Source organism: Miniopterus natalensis, chromosome X (assembly GCF_054644295.1).
Source record: "Miniopterus natalensis isolate mMinNat1 chromosome X, mMinNat1.hap1, whole genome shotgun sequence".
NCBI classification, from domain to species: Eukaryota; Metazoa; Chordata; class Mammalia; order Chiroptera; family Miniopteridae; genus Miniopterus; species Miniopterus natalensis.
Genome location: NC_142103.1, coordinates 53,971,779 through 53,987,710, shown reverse-complemented (window position 1 = coordinate 53,987,710; position 15,932 = coordinate 53,971,779). Strand labels below are relative to the sequence as shown.

The window sequence follows — 15,932 nt, the reverse complement described above, 5'->3', positions numbered from 1 at the left end:
TAATATCCCAATATTAATATCTATTATTCTACTTTTAGACAGTAACCTCCAATTTTTCTAGTTATCTCACTACAATTATTCTTTGACTTTATAGAGGACTTCAAATCCTTGGGACTTTCTTCTGAATTTCCCTGGTACAGCCATGAATTTTTAGAAATTGAGATATTTTTTCATACTGTTTTCTATACCTAGAATGCATTTTGTCTGCCCATTCATCCTTTAATCCCAGTGAATATGTACTTTATCTATGATACTTTCACTATCCCTGCTAATCACAATTATGCATCCCTTCTTTTCAGTCCCATAGTAGTTTTTGAAAATGTCTCTAACACAACTTTAATTACAGTGTGTTATAATTATATATGTGCCTGTTACTTCTGTTAGCCTGTGAGTTGGTCAATGACAATAGCTAATAAAACTCTATTTATCAAGTGATAATTATCTGCCAACCACTGTCCAAAAGACCCTTATTCATAATATTTTATGTATTTTTACAAACGCTTTATGAGAAAAAATATTATTCCGATTTTATATTTTATTTTATTTTATTTTAATTTTATTTTATTTTTCTTTTCTCTAGCTTACTTTATTATAAGAATACAGTATATAATACATATAGCATAAAAAATATGTGTTAATCTACTATTTATTGGTAAGGTTTCCAGTCAACCGTAGACTATTAGCATTTAAGTTTTGGGGAAGTCAGAAGTTATATTCAAATTTTCAACTGTGCAAGGGGTTGGTGCCCCTAACTCTTGCATTGTTAAACTCAAGTATAGTTAACTCATAGGTGATGTGGAGAAATGGAGAATCCAGGCCTTAGGAATAAAAATACTTGCCTTTGTCCTAGGGGAAGAAAAAAAATTCTCTTATTTTGGGGAGATCAACAACAATGAAAATAAACCACTCAGTATTTCTCAATAAGTGATCTTACATATTATTACTAAATTGCCCACTTGAAGTTTTTAATATTTTTTATCAGGCATGTGGCTTGAACATATAAATAAAGGAATTAGGAGGCAGCTCCTCTCCTCCAGATTCTCATGCATATGCTCAGGGTATAGAACTTTGGAATACATAGGTCCCTCAGGGATCAGTTTAAATGAGTGAAGTGTCAGTGCATTTGAGCCATTAGAGATATTTCTAAACAGCGCAATGCATAGTCATTCCTCAACCCCACCCCAATGCTTTTCCTACAGTTCCTATGTATGTAGGACTTATTTTTAAATTATTTCTCTCCTCTTTCGATCTACCTGCGTTGCAGGTTTTCCATAGTCTATTCATTAAATTAGAAGAAATGTTCCAGATATTCTACGACTGTAAGATTTCTTTCCTGGCCAAATTTCCTTCTGGCAGGACTGCTGTATATGTTAGTGTATAGGAATGTGCACTGCACAAGTTCATGGGTGTCATTCATATTGTCATATGTGGAGAATGTCCCCTCCTGGAGTTGTGCAGAGTTCAACTTACACAGCTGTACCGGTTGCCACTCCTCCTAGCAGCTGCCTTAGACCAAAGAATAAGGACAGTGACTTAACTAATTAATATTCTGGAAGCCCCTGCTTAGCCTTCTATAATGTGAATGCACACAGTACGTGGCATAGGTATGCTGCAACATCTAGTCATGTTACTTTTTTTTACTAAAAAATCTTTAATTCCTCTTCAGTGCCTTCAGGATTAAGTCTGTTACCAGTGGATTCTAAAAAGTACTAGTCTAATTTTATCAGAATCACTTGGATGAGTTGTTTAAAAAAATCAAGGTTCCTCGACTCCAGGTATTACAATAACTATTGTATAGAAGAAATGGAAGCCCTAGGAAATGAAGCGATTTGCTCAAGGACCTCCAACTTCTATGCAGTAGTCAGAACTCAAACTCAAGGCTTCTGATTCCTGGCAATTTTCCACAGCACACTTGCTCCATTAAGGTGCCTGTGTCTTGACAATGGTGTGGGGAGCGCCTGATGATGGGGCGGGTGTGTGGTGGAGGGGCTCAATGGGGGGAGAAAAGGGGACATCTGTAATGCTTTTAACAATTAGGTTGAATTTTAAAAAATTGCGTCTTAAGTTATCATTTCTGAACAGGCTTAGTGAAAAATCATGCTCACTGTTTTATGGAGACTGGTTTGTGAGAAATAAAGGGGAAAAACGGTTTAGATTATTTTGTTCTGAACAAAAAGGGTATCAGTCGTTTTATTCACAAGGTCAAAAGAGAGGGAAAATCTTGTTATTGGACTCCATGGCAGCAGGCAAACTCTGAAGTATACTGTTAAGGCAGAAGATTTCAAAGTTAAACCTAAGTAAAATGTTGCTATGACTTTTATTCAAGTATTCCTAAAGTTCAGTTTCTCTTGAAAGGGTATGATAGTTCTGTTTTGCAGAAGTAGAAATTAAAACTTAAAAAAAGAGATGCATTAAAAATTGTAATTTTGTTTTTGTAATGAATTTCTGTGATTTAAAAGATGGTACTTAATGAGCAAACATCATACACAGCTATTTCAAAAAGGCATCTATGTTTATAAGATGGGTGTCTCTAAAATACGGGTCATTGGGGAGAAAAAGGGACATCTGTAACACTTTAAACAAAAATAAAATTTAAAAATTAAAAAAAAAATTAAACCTTGCTTTTCTTAATGTCTGATACACTCAATGAACTAAAATACTCTTATAAAGAGCAGCTTTACAATAATTATTAGAAACATATTCTACCAAAGACACTTTAGAACCAAATCTTAGTAATCTTCAGGGAAGAGAGTAACATTGATTCCTGGATCATCATCACTTTCAAGTTTTTTATCATTTTCTTCAGTAACACATTTGCCACTTGCTTTTTCTCGGCTTCTTTTTTTCTTATGAGAGTATGAATTATTTTTCACGATGATTTTCTGTTTGGGTTCCCTTTCCAAAGCACATTGTAGGCAGCTGTAAAACCTTCAGTTTTCCCTTATGGCTTAATGGAACTTCCAAGCCATGTGTGCTCCGGACAGCCAACATAGTCTTTCCTCTCTTTCCCACTGTTATGCCAGAGTTCCTGAAACCAGAATCTATCGCCACTGAATGCAGAAGCTGTGCATCCTGCAACTGTCGACACTGCACATGAAGAACAAGGGGTTCAAATTTCAAAACGGCATCTCCATTTGCTTTTTTCAGGGCTACAATCACATCATCTTTCACACAAGGATTGTGTGTAACTAACAGCCAGCAACAGTTTTGTTTCTGAACCTCAAAGCCATTTATACTTCCATCCAGAAGGAGGATGCGGCCAGCGCAGGAGCTGGTGGTAAAATACTGCTCTGGCGCATTCAGGAGCTGCACAAGCTCAGCCACACCCTTGTCCACGCTGCCCTTCCGGCTGAGGTCCACCTTGTTCAGACTCTGCTCCTTCCATCTCTGAACTCCGCGCTGTGATCCATGCGAGGAGGGATTTGGGTTCTGCAGTTTACCTTAGCCTTCGCCTCCCCTGGGGGCAGCCATATTGGAGCCTATTTTATTGTTTTTTAATTGAATTTATTGGGGTGATGTTGGTTGATAAAATTATGTAGGTTTCATATATACAATTCTGCAATACATCTGTATATTGTATTGTGTGTTTACCACTTCAAGTCAAGTTTCATTCAATCACCATTTAACCCCACTTTACACTCATTTACCCTCACACTCCTTTCCCTCTGGCAATCACTATACTGTTTGTTGTCTGTGTTTATGAGTTTTTCTGTTTTTCTTTGCTTAATCCCCTCACCTTTCTCACCCAGCCCCCCACATCCTCCCCTCTAACAGCTGTCAATATGTTCTCTGTATCCATGAGTCTGGCTCAACTTTGTTAGTTTAATTTGTTCATTAGAGTCCACATATAAGTGATATCATATGGTACTTGTATTTCTCTTACTGGCTGATTTCACTTAGCATAATATTCTCCAGGTCCATCCATGCTGTTGCAAAAGGTAAGATTTACTTCTTTTCTATGGCAGAGTAGTATACAATTGTGTAAATGTACCACAGCTTTGTTTTTATCTACTTATCTACTGATGGGCACCTGGGCTGTTTCCAGATCTTAGCTATTGTAAATAACATTGCTATGAACAAAGGAGTGGATATATTTTTCCTGATTGCTGTTTCCAGTTTTTTAGGAAATATTCCTAGAAGTGGAATCACTGGGTCAAATGGCAGCTCCATTTTTAATTTTTTGAGGAAACTCCATACTGTTTTCCATAGTGGCTGCATCAGTCTGTATTCCCACCAGCAGTGTACTAGGGTTCCTTTTCTCCACCTCCTCACCAGCACTTGTTGTTTGTTCATTTATTGATGATAGCCATTCTGACATGTATGATGTGATATCTCATTGTGGCTTTAATTTGCATTTCTCTGATGATTAGTGACATGGAGCATCTTTTCATATGTCTATTGGCCATCTCTCCTTTTTGGAGAAGTGTTTATTCAGGTCCTTTGGCCATTTCTGAATTGGATTTTTTTTTTTTGGTGTTGAGTTTTATGTTTCTTATAAATTTTGAATATTCAGTCTTTACGAGATGTATCAGTGACTGTGTTCTCCCATTTATTGGGTTGTCTTCATTTTGCTGATGGTTACCTTTGCAGTGCAAAATATTTTTGGACAGATATGTGCAAAAAAAATCAAACTAGACCACCTTCTTACAATATATACAAGAATAAAAAAAAAAAAGATTAGATTTAAATGTTATACTCAAAACCATAAAAATCTTAGAAGAAAACGTAGGCAGTAAAATCTTGGGCATTTCTCGTAGCAATATTTTGTTCTCATATATCACCTTGGGCAAGGGAAAAAAAGAAAAAAATATCCCTTTTTAAAGATGAGAGAAGCAAAGTTTTGTAGAGTTGACTGCTTCCCAAAGTTATACAGTTAGTAAAAGCTGGAACATGAACTAAGGTTTATATGACTTAAAAAATGGTACTTTTTTCCCTGATTCCATTTTTTAAATTGTTTACTTCAAGTTCAGTATATCTCTTTTTATATTTTTCATTTTCAGTTGACATACAATATTATATTATTATTATTTTAAAATTTATCTTTATTGCTGAAAGTATTCCAAATGTCCACTTTTTCCCCCATCGATCCTTTACACCCCCCACATCCAGGCTTCACCACACTATTTTCTGTGTCCATGGGTTATGCATATATGCATATAAGTTCTTATTCACTCTCTCCCATCCCCCATCCCTACCTTCCCTCTGAGATCTGTCAGTCTGTTCCATGCTTTTATGTGACTGGATAGATTATGTTCATCAGTTTATTTTGTTCATTAGATTCCTTATATGAGTAAGATCATGTTATACTTGTCTTCCTCTGACTGGCTTATTTTGCTTAGCATAATACTTTCTGGGTCCCACCATGCGGTCTCAAAAGGTAAGGGATCCTTCATTTTTACAGCTGCATAGTATTCCATGGTGTAAATATCCGAGATGATGCTTAATATGATTTCAGTCTTCTTGAACTTGTAGAGACTTGTTTTGTGTTCTAACATGTGGTCTATCTTTGATAATGTCCCATGTGCACTTGAGGAAAATGTATATTCTGCAGCTTTGGGGCGAAATGTTCTGTAAATGTCAATTAAATCCATCTGATCTAGTGTGTCATTTAGAGTCACTGTTTCCTTGATTTTTTGTCAGAAATATCTATCCAGTAAAGTCAGTGGGGCATTAAAGTCTTTACTGTGACTGTATTGTTGTTAATCTCTCCTTTAAAGTCCTCTAGAAGTTTTTTATTTTTTTATTTTTTCAGCCTGTGTGTGTCTTTTGTTCTGAGGTAGGACTCTTGAATACAACATATATTTCAGTCATGTTTTCTTATCCATTCAGCTACCCTACGTTTTGATTGGGACATTTAACCTATTTATACTTAAGGTCATTATTGATAGGTACTTGTCTGTTGCCATTTTATTTCTTTATGCCTGTTTCTCTCTCTCTCTATTTCAACTTATTACAGCAGTCCCTTTAACATTTCTTACAATGCTGGTTTGGTGATGATAAACTCCTTTAGCTTTTTTTTTTTTTTTTTTTTTGGTCTGAGAAGCTCTTTATTTCACTATCTATCTTGAATGATGGTCTTGCTGGATAGAGTAGTCTTGGGTTCAGATCTTTGTTTTGCATTACCTTGAATACTTCATGCCATTTCCTTCTGGCATGAGTTTCTGATGAGAAATCAGCTGACAGCCTTATGGGAGCTCCTTTGTAGGTAACAATTTGCTTTTCCCTTGATGTTTTTAAGATTCCCTCTTTGTCTAATTTTTTGGCATTTTCATTATGATGTGTCTGGGCATGTGCCTCTTTTGTTTCTTCTTGCTTGGGACTCTCTGTGGCTCCTGAACTTGTGTGACTTTTTCCTTCACCAGGTTAGGAAACTTTTCTGCCATTATTTCTTCCAACAGGTTACCCTACCTTCACTTACTTTCAAGATCTTCTGGCACTCCTATAATGCGAATATTGTTATATCTCCTACTGTCCCACAGATCCCTTAAACTGTCCTCCTGTTTTTTAATTGTTTTTCCTTTCTGGTTCTCTGACTGATTTTTTTCTACCCTCCCTGTCTTCTAATTCGCTGATCCTATCAGCTTCCCCATAATTTGCTGTTTATTTCTTCCAATGTATTTTTTATTTCTACTATGTCATTCTTAATTTCCTTCATAGTTTCTGTATTTTTTCTCATGCTGTTGAACATCCTTATGATCAGTATTTTCAACTCTATATCTGATAGATTGCTTATCTCCATTTTCTTTAGCTCTTCTGGAGAATTCCCTTGTTCTTTCATTTGGTTCTTGTTTTGTGTCTCTCCATTTTGGCTGCCTCTTTGAATTTTTTTCTATGTATTAGGTAGATCTGCTAGGACTCCCAGTCTTTTGGATGGTCTCTGGTGCAGACCAATGTCAGACACTGTTTGTGAATGTCCTTGAGTACCCTGTTTGAAGTTTTTCACACTTCATAGCTTGTGGTTAACTCTGTTGGTTCTGGATGCATTTGGAAAGGACCAAGATGCCTACTAAGGTCTTCTTTTCCAAGCCCTAGGTCAGGAGGCATATTAGGCAAAGACTCAAAGCACCCAGAGGCTGCTTCAGTCTCTCAGTGAGCCTCAGGTTATAGAAACCCCACAGCGTCAGGTGAGAGGTTTTCCAGCAGGGTTGGGCAATTTCTTCCCCCCAGGCAAAAGCTGCTTTGACTGTAAATGTCTGTATATGAAAGATGCCTTCTGCTATTGGGGGAATGGCTCAGCACAGGAATCCTGATAGCTGCCAACACCTCTGGATTCTGCTCACACAGCTCTAGTCCACTCTGCCCTCCCTCTAAGGGAACCCAAGGTGATTGGCTGCACACCAAATTTTGTGTGTTGGCCCTTTAAGAAGGTGCCTGCATTTCCAGCCTTCTCTCCCTGGCAGACAGAAAGCCATTGCTTTTCATAGCCAGATGTTTTGTGGGCACCTTTCTCAGTTCTGGTGTTCTGGGCTGGGGATCCCAGCTTGTGGTTTAGATCTGAGAGTTCTCAGTGGGAACCCCCCACAGCTGAGATATCCCTCAGGAACTTCAGCTGCTGCTTGTGGGACCCAGCCCACCCTCTCATGCCTCCACACTTCATACCAGCCCCTGTGTGGTCTCCTCTTTAGGTCCTTGGTTTTGAGGGTGCTTTCCAGGTAGTGTTCATTTCATTATTCAAGATGGCTTTTCTATATTTTAGTTGTAATTCCAGTTTGTTTCTGAGAGCATGTCAGTGTAGCTGTCACCTAATCCACTGCCATTTTAGAATCTCTCCACAACATTATGTTAGTTTCAGGTGTACAACATAGTGATTAGAAATTTATATAATTTACAAAGTGATTACCCTGATACGCCTAATACCCATCTTACACCATACATAGTTATTAAAATATTGTTGACTGTTCCCTATGCTGCACTTTATACTCTCATCTTTGTGTAATTGGCAATTTGTATATCATAATTCCTTTCCCTATTTCACACATCCCTTCATATCCCTCCCTTATTTGGCAACCATCCATTTATCCTTTACTGTGGCTTGTTTTGTGTTTGTTTACTTTGTTTTTTAGATTACAGTTATAAGCTAAATATATGGTAATTATCTTTTTTTGTCTGACTTATTTCAGTCAGTATAGTACCCTCTAGGCCCACTCATTTTGTCACAAGATTTCATTCTTTTGTAAGGTGGAGTAATATTCCATTGTATATACAGGGTGTCCCAAAAATATATATACACACTTCAACAGTCAATAGCTCAATTGATGTTTATTTCTTTTCATATCTAAACTCATGGAATTAATAATTCTTCAAAGTTTGTATACCTTTTTTGGAACACCCTGTATATATCAATTCTTTTTTATCAATTCATCTATTGATACTTAGGTTGTTTCTATACCTTGGCTATTGCAAGTAGTGCAGTAATGAGTATAGGGATGCATATATCTTATCAAATTTGTGTTTTGTGTTTATTAGGATAACTATCCAGAAGTGAAATTGTTGTCATATGTTAGCATTATTTTTAATTTTTTGAGGAACCTCCATATTATTTATATAGTGTCAGCACTAATTTACAATCCTACTAACCATGCACGAGGATTCCCTTTTCTCCACATCCTTGCCAACACGTTGTTTGTTGATTTATTGATGACAGCCATTCTGACAGGTGTGAAGTGATATCCCATTAGGGTCTTAATTTGCATTTTCCTGCTCATTTGTGGTGTTGATCTTATTTTTATATGTGTATTGGCCAACTGTATGATTTTTTGGATAAATGTGTACTCAGGTCTTCTTTCCATTTTTAAATTGATGGATTGTTTGTTTGTGTTAATTTTATTTATATGATTTCCTTGCATATTTTGTATATTAACCCCTTACCATTGTATCATTGACCTATATCTTTTCCCATTCTACAAGCCATCTTTTCATTTCATTAATGGCTTCCTTTGCTGTCAAAAAACTTTTTAGTTTGATGTTGTTCCATTCATTTTTTGTTCCCCTTATTTGAAGAGATAAAATCAAATAAATATTACTAAGAACAATTTCAAAAAGTTCACCCCTTCTGTTTTCCTTTAGGAGTTTATGGTTTTGGGTCTTACATTTAAGTCTTTAATCTATTTTGAGCTTATTTTTGTATATGGTATAAGAAAGTGATATAGTTTCATTATTTTCAATATATCTGTCCAGTTTTTCCAACATGATATATTGAAGAGATTGTCTTTACCACATTGCATATTCTTGCTTCTTTTGCTATAGATCAATGGGCTATATAGGTTTGGATTTATTTCTGGATTATTTATTCTGTTGTATTGATTTATGTGTCTGTTTTTATGCCAGCACCATGCTGTTTTGATTACAGTAGGCTTATATTATAGTTTGATATAGGTAACAGGATACTTTTAACTTTGTTTTTCTTTCTCAAGGTTGCTGTGGCTATTTAGATTCTTTAGTAATTACATGTAAATTTTAAAATTACTTGTTCTACTTTGTGAAAAGTGCCATTAGTATTGATAAGGATTGCATGGAATATGTAGATTGCTCTGGACAGTGTGGAAATTTCAATGATGTTAATTGTTCCTATCTATGATAATGGTATAGCCTTACATTTATTTATATTTTCTTCAATTTCTTTTTCACTGTCTTATGTTTTCCAAGTACAGGTCTTTTACTTTCTTGGTTAAATTTACTCCTAGCTATTTTATTCTATTGGATGCATTTTGAATGTGATTTTTTCTTTTTCTTTTTTAAGTTGAATTTATTGGGTTGAAATTGGTTTGCAAAACCATACAGGTTTCAAGTGTACAACTCAATAAAACACCGTCTGCACATTGCATCATGTGCCAATCACCGCAAGCAAAATCTCTTTCCATCCCCATTTTCTGCCCTTTTGCTGATCTCTACCTTTCCCCAAACCCCTTTTCAATCTTGAACACTTGTGTACTGTTGATGGGAATGCAGACTGGTGCAGCCACTATGGAAAACAGTTTCTTCATAAAATTAAAAATGGGATTGTTTTCTTAATTTTCTCTTTCTGATAGTTCATTGTTGATGTATAAAAATGCAACCAATTTCTGAATATTAAATTTTTCTCCTGCTACTTTACTGAATTAACTTATTAGCTGTAGTTTTTTGACAGATTCTTTTGGGTTTTCTATACATAGAATGATGTCATCTGCAAATAATGACAATTTTACTTCTTTCCAATATAAATGCTATTTATTTCTTTTTATTGTCTGATTGCTGTGGTTAGGACTCCAAATACTACGCTGAATAAAAGTGATGAAAGTAGACATCACTGTCTTGTTCCTGTTCTTAAAATAATGGGGGTTTATCCCTGAGATGCAAGAATGGTTCAACAAATGCAAATTAATAAATGTAATATATCACAGAAAAAAACTTTCTGCTTTTCCCTGTTGAGCATGATGTTAGCCGTGTGCTAGTCTTATATGGCCTTTTACTATGGTGAGGCATGTTCCCTCTATCCCCACTTTGCTGAGAGTTTTTACTGTGAATGAGTGTTAGATTTTCTCAAATGATTTTTCTGCATCTATTGATGTAACCATACGATTTTTACCTTTCATTTTGATTATGTGGTTTATCATATTAATTGTTTTATGATATTGAACCAGCTTTGCATCCTAAAAATAAATCACACTTGATGATGATGTATAACCTTATTAAGGTATTGTTGAATTAGGTTTACTAATATTTTGTTGAGGACTTTTTGCATTTATATTCATTAGGGATATTAGCCTGTATATATATATATATATATATATATATATATATATATATATATGTAGTGTTTTTGTCTGCTTTTGGTATCAGGGAAATACTGGCACCATAAAATGAGTTTGGGAGCTTTTCCTCCTCTTCTGTTTTTTCTGGAATAGTTTTATAAGGAGAAATATTAATTCTTTGAATGTTTGGTAAAATTCGCCTGTAAAGCCATCTCATACTTTGGGAGTTTTTTTATTATTGATTCATTTTCTTTAGTAGTTATCAGCCTTGGAAGATTGTGTGTTTCTAGGAATTTATCCACTTTTTGCAAGTTACCAATTTGTAGACCAATAGGTTTTCATAGTACATCATAATCCTTTCTATTTCTTTGGTGTTGGTTTTCACTTCTCTTTCATTTCTGATTTTATTTGGTTCTTCTCTCTTTTTTTCTTGATAAGTCTGTCTAAAGGTTTATCAATTTTGGTTATCTTCTCAAAGAACCAGTTATTGGTTTCATTATGTTTTCTATTGTTCTTTTTTTTAAAATTCATCTTCATTGTTGAAAGTATTACAAATGTTCCCCTCCCCCCCATTGATTCCTTCCATTAATCTATTGTTCTTAAAGTTTCTATTTCATTTATTTCCTCCATGATTTTTATTATTTCCTTCTTTCTAATTATATTGGGCTTTATTTGTTCTGTTTATAGTTCCTTTTGGTGTAAGGTTAGATTGTTCATTTGAGATATTTTTTGTTTCTTGAGGTAGGCCTGTATTAGTATAAATTTCCCTCTTAAAACTGCTTTGGCTGAATCCCATAGATTATGGTTCATTATGTTTTCATTTTCATTTCTCTCAGGGTATATTTTATTTTCTTGCTTGTTATTGTTAACCCACTCATTGTTTAGTAGCATGTCATTTAGCCTTCATGTGTTTCTGTGTGTTTCAGTGTTTTTCTTGTAATTGATTTCTAGTTTTCTACCATTGTGATAGAAGAAGATGCTTTATATGATTTCAATGTTCTTAATTTTATTGAGACTTGTTTTGTGGAGTAACATGGGATCACTCCTGGAAAATGTTCCATGTACACTTAAAAGTATATATATCCTGGTGTTTTTGGGTGAGATGTTTTGAAAATATCAACAAAGTTCACATGGTCTACTGTTATTTAAGGCTTCTGTTTTCTTGTTGATTTTCTTTCTAGACTATCCATTTCTGTAAATATAGTAATAAAGTCCTTTGATATGACTGTATTACTGTCAACTTCTCCCTGTATGTTAGTCAATATTTGCTTTATCAAAATAGAGACAGACAGATAGAGAGTAGGCAGACAGCCCTGGTGGTGGTGGGTGTTGGGGGATGGAGGGATTGAGCAAAAAAAAAAAAAAAAGAGAGAGGCAGAACTCATGGACATGGACAACAATGTGGTGATTGGGGGGCAAGGAGGTTGGTTGGAGGTGGAAGAGGGTATAGAAGGGATAAATGGTGATGGAAAAAACAATAAAATTTAAAAATATATATATATATTTGCTTTATACATTTAGGTGCTCTTCTGTTGAGTACATAAATGTTTTAAAGGGTTATTTTTTCTTGTTGGATTGATTCTTTTATCATTTTGTAATGCCTTTCTTTGTCTCTTGTAATAGCTCTTGTTTGAAAGTCTATTCTGTATGATATAAGTAGTGCTCTGCCAGTTGTTTTTTTTTTGTTGTTGTTTCCATTTGCATGAAATATTTGTCTATCACTGTACTTGCAGTCTGTGCATGCCTTTCTATCTGAACTGGGTCTCTTGTAGGCACCGTATGTAAGGGTATTGGTTTTCCCCCCCCCCTCCATTCAATCACTTTATGTCTTTTGATTGGAGTGTTTAAGCCCTTTACATTTAAAATAATAACAGTTACATAGTTATGGCCATTTTATTAATTGTTCTGATTGCTTTTGTAGTTATTTTCTGTTTATTTCTTATTCTTTGGCCATTTTCTCTTGTATGTTGATGGCTTTCTATAGTGTTGTGTTTGAAATTTTTCTCTTTATTACTGGTATGTTTCCTTTAGATTTTGGTTTTTGTTTACCATGTGTTTACCATGTGCTTAGTATACACAAAGCTGTGTTTATAGCAGTCTATTTAAGTTGATTTTTGCTTAAGTTTAAACATTCTAAAACCAATACATTTTTACTCGTACCTTCTACATTTATGTTTTGACATTATTTTTACTTTTTTCTGCATGTGTGTTTGTGTGTATCCCTTAATTTACTGTTGTAAATACATGTGATCTTCCTACTTTTACTTTTAAACTTTGTAGTAGCTTTAAATTCAGTTGAGCCCTTGCTTTTACTGTGTTTGCTTTTTTCAGTGAGATTTTTTTCTTTCCAATCTTTTTATAAATATTTTTTGATATTTTCTTTTCTACTTAAAAAAGTTCCTTTAACATTTCTTGAAATAGTTTAGTGGCAATAAACTTCATTAGCTTTTATTTGTTTAGGAAACTTAAAAAAATTTTTTTTCTTTATTGTTGAAAGTATTACAGGTGTCCCTGTTTTTCCCCCTATTGATCCCCTCCATCCTGCATCCACCCCACCCCCAGACCTTCCCCATACTATTGTCTATGTCCATGGGTTATGCATTTATGCATATAAATGCTTAGGTTAACCTCAGGTTAATCTCTTCCCACTCACTCCCCCACCCCTGCCTTTCCTCTGAGATTCCTCAGTCTTTTCCATGCTTCTATGTCTCTATATCTATTTTATTCATCAGTTTCTTTTGTTCATTATATTTCACATATGAGTGATATTATGTGATACTTGTCTTTCTCTGACTGGCTTATTTTGCTGTTTGTCTCTTTTTATTATAAATGATAAACTTGTTTATAGAGTAGCCTTTGCTTTTTATTGCTTTGAATGTTTCATGACAATACCTTCTGGCCTGAAATGTTTCTATTCATAAATCAGATGTCAGTCTTATGATAGCTCCCATGTACCTGACTAAATGTTTTTTTCTTGCTACTTTTAAGTTTCTCTCTTTGATTTTAACCTATGGCATTTTAATTATGATGTGTATTGGTGTAACCTCTTTGGGTTCATCTTGTTTGGGACTCTATACACTTCATGGATTGCATGTCTATTTCCTTCAGCAGGTTAGGGAAGGTTTCAGTTGTAATTTCTTGAAACAGGTTTTCAATCCCTTGCTTTTTATCATCTCCTGATATACCTATGAGGTAAATGTTGACTGTCCCTTAAACTACCCTCATTTTTTAAAATTTATTTTTTATTTTTGCTGTTCTGATTGGGTTTTTTCCACTACCTTGTCTTCCAGATCACCAATTGGATTCCCTTTTTCACCTATTCTGCTGTTGATTCACTCTAATGTATTCTCTATTTCAGTTATTGTAATCTTCATTTTTGATTGGTTCTTTTTTATAGTTCCTGTCTGTTTATTAAGGTTCTCATTGAATTCATTTATTCTTCTGATAAGTTCTTTATAACTAGTGTTTTGAACTCTGTATCTGGTAGATTGCTTTCCTCCAAATTTTTTTAGTTCCATTTCTGGAGTTTTGTCCTATTCTTTCATTTGGCTCATGTTTCTTTGTTTCCTCATTTTGGCTGCCTCCCAGTGTTTGTTTATATGTGTTAGGTAGATTTTCTAAATGTCCAAGTTATGGAAGGCTGGGCTTATGTAGTTAGTGTTCTGTAAGGCCAAGTAAAACAGCTTCCCTTTTCCCCTGAGCCAGGTGTTGCAGGACTCTTTTTTGGGACTTTTTTGGGGCACCACAATGTGAGTTGAGGCCAGCTGCCTCTTGTGCAGTGTTTATGGCCACTTTGTTGAAGCTACATCCCAGACCAACATTGGCTACAATTTATGGCAGGCTTGTACCACCTTATGGGAGTTACAATGTAACTTGAGACCAGTCCCTGCTGTGTTAGGTTTGGGACTACTTAGTAAGTACTGCAAAGTATGCCATGGCCAACTGTTGCTTCTTTGGGGTTTGTGGACTTTTGAGAGATTGTCGAAAATCCACAGCTTCAGCAGAGATAAGGTGCCTGTGTGAAAAAGCCACTGGAAGCAGTCCAGGTTGAGCAGGTGAGTTGGGTGGAGTGAGGTCTCAAAAAATCACCAAAGTGGAGTGAATTGTATTTGCCAGATTAATGGAGATTTCAGATTTGATGCCTGCTGCACCTGCACACTGGGTGGGAGGAGGACTCAACAAAAAAGCAATGATGGCTGCCTACACATTTGTCCCCAGAGTGGAGCTGTCTTTACACTTGCTTCTTCAACCTTTGCCCTTAAAGGAGTCATTTCAGGATTTTTACCCCTGTGTGTCCCTGGCACCCTTATTGCTGTCACCTTGCACTGGAGCCCAGAGTGAGTGAGTCTGTGAGTGAGTCTATGCATACCCCTCAGGAAGAATGTGTGGGACCCCAAGGGCACTTCTCTTGACTAAGATGCAATCCCTGCTTGTTTCCAATCAGATATTATGTTGACTCCTCTTCTAGGTACTGGTGGTCCAAGATGGGTAAGCTGGGCGTGAAGCTTGGACAGCTCACTTCTCAGGGGTACCTCCACAGCTGAGATATTCTTCCTGATTTTAAAAAATATGTTTTTATTGGTTTCAGAGAGAGGGAGAGGGAGAGAGAGAGAAACATCACTGATGGGAGTGAGTCATTGATCGGCTGCTTCTGACATGCCCCCTGGTGAGGAATTAAGACTACAACATGGGCATGTGCTCTGATTGGGATTTGAACCATGATCTCCTGGATCATAGGTCAATGCTCAACCACTGAGCCATGCCAGCCAGGTTTTTCTTAATTTTTAATCACCACACTGTGGGTGTGGGTCCTGCCCTATCCATATCTCTGCCTCTCCTACCAGTTTGGCTTGGCTTCTTTATAACCTTAATTATAGGACTTCTGTTCAGTTACTCTTCAGGTGTTTCTCAATGATGGTTCTATAAATTAGTTATAATTTTAATGTCATGGGAGAAGGTGAGCACAATATTTACTTTATCATTTGACTGGAAGTTGTAATTCATCTGTTTATGGACCCTTTGATGGGAAAACTGAGTCTAAAGTTTATATTGAAAGGCAAAAAATATATAATCCCAACATAATTTTTAAAAGAATACAGTTGAAAAACTGACACTACACAATTTCAAGACTTTCTATAAAATGACAGTGATCAAGACAGTGTGGTATTCACAAAAGAATAGATAAATAGATCAATGTGACAC

The 15,932-nt window shown here is 35.6% G+C and overlaps 1 protein-coding gene and 1 pseudogene across 3 annotated transcripts in view; both read right to left on the bottom strand.

The window, feature by feature from the left end:
* Positions 1 to 15,932, bottom strand: part of ZC3H12B (zinc finger CCCH-type containing 12B) — a 349,800-nt gene that overhangs the window by 154,249 nt on the left and 179,619 nt on the right. The window lies entirely within an intron of this gene.
* LOC107534898 (tRNA wybutosine-synthesizing protein 3 homolog pseudogene) lies at positions 2,670 to 3,410 on the bottom strand (annotated as a pseudogene).